Raw genomic sequence first — 7,117 nt, forward strand, 5'->3', positions numbered from 1 at the left:
GTTGGCCAGGCTGGCCTCGAACTCCTGACCTCAGGTGATCCACCCACCTCGGCCTTTGTGCAGGGATTACAGGCGTGAGCCATCGTGCCCGGCCATGACTTGGTTTTCTGTATGGGAGTGTTAGGTAATGAAGTTGGGAATTGTGGTGGATGAGCAGATTGTGGATGGGCAGACAATGAGGTTGACATGTGAAATTTCAACCTTTAGGTTCTTGTGGGATAATTAAGTGTATATGCTCAGCAGACAGGTGGCTATACAAGTTGGAAGCCTAGGAGGGAGATCAAGGCTGAAAGTTCTAAGCTATTTATTCATGGGAGACTTAAGCATTTCAGGGATAGTTAAAACTGGGCTTGGATGAGATCTGGCAGAAGAGGGTAAAGTTTCTATAGAGACGGCAGTGGAACAAGGATGGAAACTTGAGTAATGCCAGCTAGGGAAGGGCAGGGCTTGGGAGCCTGTAATGGAGACCAACAGGATGAGAGCTTTCCAGAAGCAAAGGCAGCAGGCTCAGAATGATCAGACAGCCACACCAAAAGTAGCTAAATGACCAATATGGTAAAGAAAATCATCCACCAGATTAAGTAGTGCGGGTATCAGTGATGATCTTTGCTATTGTGGGTTTAATAGAGTTGTAGAGGTGGAAGCCACTTTGCTGCAGGTTGAAGAGTGATTGTGAGATAAGAAAATATAGGCAGAAAGTAGATATGATTCCTTCTGAAAGCTTAGCTTGTAAGAAGGAAGAGAGAGAAGAGGGAGACTGAAGAGGAGAACTTTAACAAATGTACCTCAAAAAACTAAAATTCTGATAAAAGTCAAGAAAAAAATCTAGCATTTCTAAAATGCAGGACTTAAAAATCCATTTCTTTTCTTACTTAAAATCCTTTGATAATACATTTTTGCATATAGGATAAAACTTTATTCTTAGCCTCAAAATAATATGGAAACATTTCTAGAACAAGAATATTGTCTATTTTCTTCATTACTGGATCCTTAACTACCTTTCCCTCTCCCTCATCAGAGGGCCTGGCACTTACTAGAGTCTTAACAAATGGTTAACTGTGGAGGCTGAAGTGTAGAAATGTGATTTCTCCTTTGTTGGAAGCTGCCAGGGAAGTCTTCCAAAATCTGAACATCTCTTCCTTTACAAAGTCTTCCCTGAGAGAGAAAATATACTAAATTAACCTTTATTCATAGAATCATATATACTATTGATAATATGCTATAGAAATCAGAATAATAAAAAATCAAACTGGCAACAATTGTAAACAATAATAGCTTCATACATAAAACTGAGTGCAGCATGGATAGATAACTAATAGAAAGTAAATATATCCCTCGTTGTTTTAAAAGATTAAATTTTACTTGAATCATTTCACTCATTAAAACAAGAAGAAATTAAGCTCCGATTCTTGCAATAAAAAGTGAAATTGAACAAATATTTATTGCACCTCTCTATGCCATATGTGATATTGGATGCTGGGGCTACAAAATGGGTAATAGCTGGTCCTTAAGTGAGAAGTGTGTTCATGATCAATTTCTGCTGCATCCAAAGTTCCACTCCTTGAGGACAGAAACTGTCTCTTATCTCTGTATCCTTTTAGCCTACTGGCCCAGAATTGACACTCAATATGTGAATGGTTCAATGAATGAATGATTGAAAAAAAATGCATAAGATACTCTAGGAAAGGGGAGAAGATATAACTAACATTTAGGGCTCGGTTTGGTGAGAGAGGGGTTAAGGAACACTTCTTGGAGGAGTCGATAGCTCAATTAAGTCTGAAGAATGAGCATGAGTTAGTACGGGGGGATTTTAAGAGTTGGAAGAGTGTTTTTGGCCGAAGAACCAGCGTAAGGAAGAGGCGTTGCAGCATGTAACCACAGATGCTGGTATTGCTGATACCATGAAATATGAGATGAGGGAGGGAGAGTAGAGACCATTTAATGTGCACTTTGAGTAAAATGATTAGGGTCAGACTGTACTCAGTGACATACCCAATTTCTTCATTTGGATTATGAAGGGGTTCCATTAGTTGACCTCAAGCGTCTTTTCTCACGCTTAAATTCTGTTTTTTAATAAGCTGGAAGTGAGGGTAATTAGACAATCCTAGGTTTTTAACTAAAACACAGTTTTAGACCTGTGATAATTTTATGATAACACCTTTCTCCCCTCTCATTGAACTGTACTTATTTAATTGATCTCTCAGGTACTTTTGCTGTCTGTACAGTGGCATGAAATTGTCACCTAATTTAGTACATTCCATTACTCAAAGTGGTGCTTGGTTTATTTCAACTAAGCTACCTAAGTCCAGATAATATATTAATAAGATGCTTGTGTTTAAGATTTTCTTTGAAAAATATAGCCTGTCCAATAAGCCAAACTGATTTTTGTTTTTCAGATGATTGTGAATTGACAATTCAATTAATAGGAATGTTAGGGAGTGTTTAAAAATGCTATGGCACCTTATTTTATTTATTTTTTTCAAAGTTAAAGACAGTATTCACTAATAATTTCTTTTTTGAAAGGTGTATTTTATGTGCTAGTTTAATAATTTCATTTATACTTAATTACATTTAATTTAACTATGTTTATATTTCATTTAATTAAAATACTTTATACTCTATTTTGGCACAAAATTAGAAAAATTTAATAGAATTTAAATTAAACTGGAGACGTCCAAGAAACATGGGATCATACTGTTGAATATTTTCCTTGTGTTTTTAATAATTCAATAAAACACACACACATACATTTTAAGAGGAAAAATCTATTTCACTTTTTTCCCTCATTTTCTGCTTTTGAGTGTCCTCTGACACACTAGGTCCTAAAACTGATATCTGATGACATCTTGCAAGAACATGCCTGGGAAGGAAATGGGCTTAGAGGCTTGACAGGAATTTCCCTGCACCAAGGAACACTTTCTCACCTTTCTTTCCCCCTTCTTCACCTTCTGTCTTCACTTCATCTTCTTATCCATTACCATGGAGGGAAAATTATATAGTGGTCATGAATCTAAAGACCTCCAGGGTTTCTGAAGCCATACCCACAAACAAACAAAAACATCACACACTGGGCTTATCATGGGGAGGGGGTAGGGGGGAGGGATTGCATTGGGGAGTTATACCTGATATAAATGATGAATTGATGGGTGCTGACGAGTTGATGGGTGCAGCACACCAACATGGCACAAGTATACATATGTAACAAACCTGCACATTATGCACATGTACCCTAGAACTTAAAGTATAATAAAAAAAAAAAAAAAGAAAAAGAAAAAAAAAATAAATGCTTTATTTAGTGATAACAGTCAGTTTAAAAATCGAGATACACTTCCTCTACCATAAAGTGCACTGTTAAATATTCAGTTCCATGATTTTTGAACATCTCCCTCACCCCAGACATTTTCTTCATGTACTTTGTTCCTTCAATGACTCCTTCCAGCCAACCCGTTTCTGACTTCTATCACCACAGATTAGCATTGCCTGTTCACGGAAGCCATCTAAACGGAGCATCACAGAATGTATGATTTGTGTCTGGCTCCTTCGCTCATCATAATGGTTTCTGACGTTCAGACACATCATTTCATCGGAGCCTGAAAGTGCCAGTAATGTGTACAGACCGTTTGGTGGTTTTATCCTGTTACTGTACCTGACTGTCATCCTGCTGTCTGGCAGCTACTGGCTGTTGGGTTAAGAGGGGCTGGGCAAGGAAGCAGGTTTAGAGTGAAACCCATCACACTGTGAGAAAACTGAACTCAAGATTCTATTCCCAGGACAGTGCATCTGGAGACTCATTTCTCCATTGTAGACCCAGCCAAGATTGGGATGTAAGCAAGTTTATTTTTGTGCCTGATCAATTTACTTTGGCTTCCTGGGGCCCTTCTGTTTTCCCTGTAGTGCTGCACGAAGAGATCATTTTGTTCTAGCAAGGAACAGTCTTAGCACTTAAGGTGTTTTACCTTCCCAAAGCATATATACATTTCTTTAAACCTCTAATAGTGAGACTCCAGGTCTCATTCAGGGAACGGAATGTTCTTTAGGCAGGAAGTCGCACACCTCGGTGCATGTAATTTAGACCGGGGTGGCACAGTTTTTCTGCAAAGGGTCAGTATTTTAGGCTTCACTGGTTATATTTTCTCTATGGGAACTCTACTGTTGTTATTGAAAAAGCAACTCTAAACATTACCTGAACCAATAGAGTTGATTGTGTTCTGATAAAACTTTATTTAGAGAAACAGGTAGTAGCCTGGATTTGGCCTGTGGGCCATAATAGTATCCGACTCCTTTACATAGCTTTAGATAGCTTTCTGCTCCGCCTACTCATGAGGCTTGTGTAGCAAGCCTATCCTAGCAAAATACAGAGAATTAGTTTTCCAGAATACAGAAAGCTGAAAGGAACCTGGGGTTGCACATGTTACAATCTCTCGTTTTTAAGTGAGGACACTGAATCTCAGAGTAGTAGCTTTTCAAGGTCACAAGGAATCAGTGAAGAGTCCAGACAATTCAGTCTTCAACAGTTTCTCATGGATATGAGTCATGTTACGTCAAATATAGTATCATGTTGACATTTGGAGAAACTGTCTTAGCTCATGCATTTTAAAGGAATAAAAGCGACAGAGAGAGAAACAGATAGAGGAATTCAGGTGGTAATGTTCTGAAAACTTAACCAGGGGTCAGCCAAGAAAGGATGAGAGTTATACATTTAGCAAGTAGATTGATTAATGAAACAAAAAGCAGCAGTGTATATTGAACACTTTGTCCAAGTCAGTTTTAAAATTATGTATGTGTGATGAATGAATAATAAATAATTTTAACTGAGAAAATAGAGACCTCTAGATTCTCTGATATTCAGTTCATTCATCCATTTATTCTTTCTTTTGATTTTTTTTTAGCAAACATTCATCAAGTATCTTCTCTTGAAGGCATCATGAAAGAGCAAAGCTAATCAAGACAGAGTTCCTGTGCTTGAGGAGCTTATACTGGAACCCAGGCGAACTGGGAACCATTTCTTGTTTAGTATTGTATCCTCTAAAGAGGAAACAGGGTTTGCTTCACAGAGGACATGATATTTGAGTTGGGCATGTGGATATGCTGTGATGTGTGTATATTGGTCTATAGATGAAGGTAGAGGGTAGGGAGAGGGAGTCAGTAATTCAGGTTGGATATATTTAGGGATCGGCAAGTGAAGTAGCAATAGTTTTTGTAGATATGCTTGGCAGGATTTAATTTGTGGGATGGGATTGGCTCAACAGACCACTTGTCAAAGAAATGTCAGTTGTTTCAGTCAAAGCAATTAAAATAAGTTAATAAAAGTGCCTCACTTTGGGAGGTTGTCTTCAACTCTATAGATGCCATATAGTCTATTGAAGTAATTAAAATAGTGAATTTAATGTTAAAGCATTAATCTGGAAAGAATCAGACTCAAGCAAAAAATTCTTTTAGCGCTCTTAAAGAGTTCATGCTTCCCCACACAAAAAATACCCAAATAACTGGTAGAAACTACTTTACACATTGGAAGTAGCTGATTTAATAGCTACTAATCATAAACATATGCTGGAATCATAGTGGTTCAGCCAGAGTGCCAGTATTCAGACTTCACATTCAGTAGAGACATACATAACTCTTACCCCCAATGACTCATACTTTCTGTGTTTATCTTGGCTTGTGGTTGGATGACCCAGCTGGGTATCCAGTGTTGTGCACCAGAGGCACATGGGGCAAGCAGAGGGGGAAGGCTTTCACTTGACACTAATGAAACACTGGCCTACCTTAGGCATTTTGGTAATTATGTGAATGCAAAAATATTACTAATAACAGAGCGTATTTTGGAGGCCATCTCAAACCTGGTCAACTGCATTTAAGCTCATGGCCACTGGTGCTGTGGAATGCACCTTTGTTTGCTTTGAAAGTGGTGAAGGAGATCTAGTTAGAGATTGTCTGCCTTCCTGGGATGACACCACCCCTAGAATAGAAATCTCCCCATTTCCAAACAAGATTCAACCTAAATCAGCGAATATTCAATTCAACAAACCAGTTACTGCGTCAATACCTATTTTGGGGAAATTTTACATTCAGGGTATCTTTACATTTGTAGATACCATGACTATATTATACACCTGGAGAGAGCTCTCACAGTGTTAAGAGTGTTTCTCTAGTACCTGGAGATTAGCTTTGAACAAGTATAGGGCAAGTTCAATATAAAAATAGCACATGGCTAACATAGGGCCCGGCTCGAGTGACTGCTGTGTTGGAGGCTGCTGTCTGTGTTGTCTCCTTGAATCAGGACACTTCTGGGCAGCACTGCCATGATGGGCAGCTTTTGTGGCTTGGATGTTTCTGGCTGATGTGAGAAAGCTGATGGAGCAGAGGCTGGGAGGACTCTAGGCATACCAGAAAATACCATATGAATAGGATGTTTCTGTTCTCAGAAGTGAAAAATGTTGGCAATCAACATTTAACGAGGTCAGGGTCCAAGAAGTTACTGCCTTCTAGTCATTTCTCAAGGAAGGTATAGAGGAAGCCGAAGCCTTTCAGTATTTCCCACATGTTTACTGGAAATTATACAAATTGTTGACTAATAGGAAGACAAGGGAAATTAATCCTTTTTTTGACCCTCATGCCCACAATTTGTGGCCCATTTCCTAAATGGGAGTTTGCTCTGTGTTTCTAGTGCCTTCCTTGCTTTCCCATGTGGCTGTGTGATCTGCGCAGGAGACGATCAGTCCCTACTCCTGTGTGCCAAGATGGAGGCAAAACGTATTTGTTTATGTAAATATTTATGCATGCAATATGTTTATGCATATTTGTTTATCCTCAGTCTGAGGTTGGGGATAAAGCTGCTAGCACATCCCTGACCAATATAATCATAACATTAGACAAAAATGTTTGAGCTAAAAGTCAAAATCATAACATTAGACAAAAATGTTTGAGCTAAAAGTCAATCGGTGCAAACAAGTGATCTGATCACTTGTTATATATTATCCATTCAGTAGGCCATAGTATACTAAAAATAGAAATTCAAGAAAGGCTAGCCAAAGTTATAGGTAGCAAATCAGTAGCATATGTTTATAGGAAAGTTAGAAATGTAAAGGCCAGATATTACTCTCTCTCCTACAAATAT

At 38.4% G+C, this 7,117-nt stretch overlaps 1 protein-coding gene across 1 annotated transcript in view; it reads left to right on the forward strand.

Moving 5' to 3' along the window:
* Positions 1–7,117, forward strand: part of ARHGAP28 (Rho GTPase activating protein 28) — a 194,043-nt gene that overhangs the window by 12,202 nt on the left and 174,724 nt on the right. The gene's annotated exons all lie outside the window — the stretch shown is intronic.

This window comes from Colobus angolensis, unplaced genomic scaffold, assembly GCF_000951035.1.
Source record: "Colobus angolensis palliatus isolate OR3802 unplaced genomic scaffold, Cang.pa_1.0 Scaffold45, whole genome shotgun sequence".
Taxonomy (NCBI): Eukaryota; Metazoa; Chordata; class Mammalia; order Primates; family Cercopithecidae; genus Colobus; species Colobus angolensis.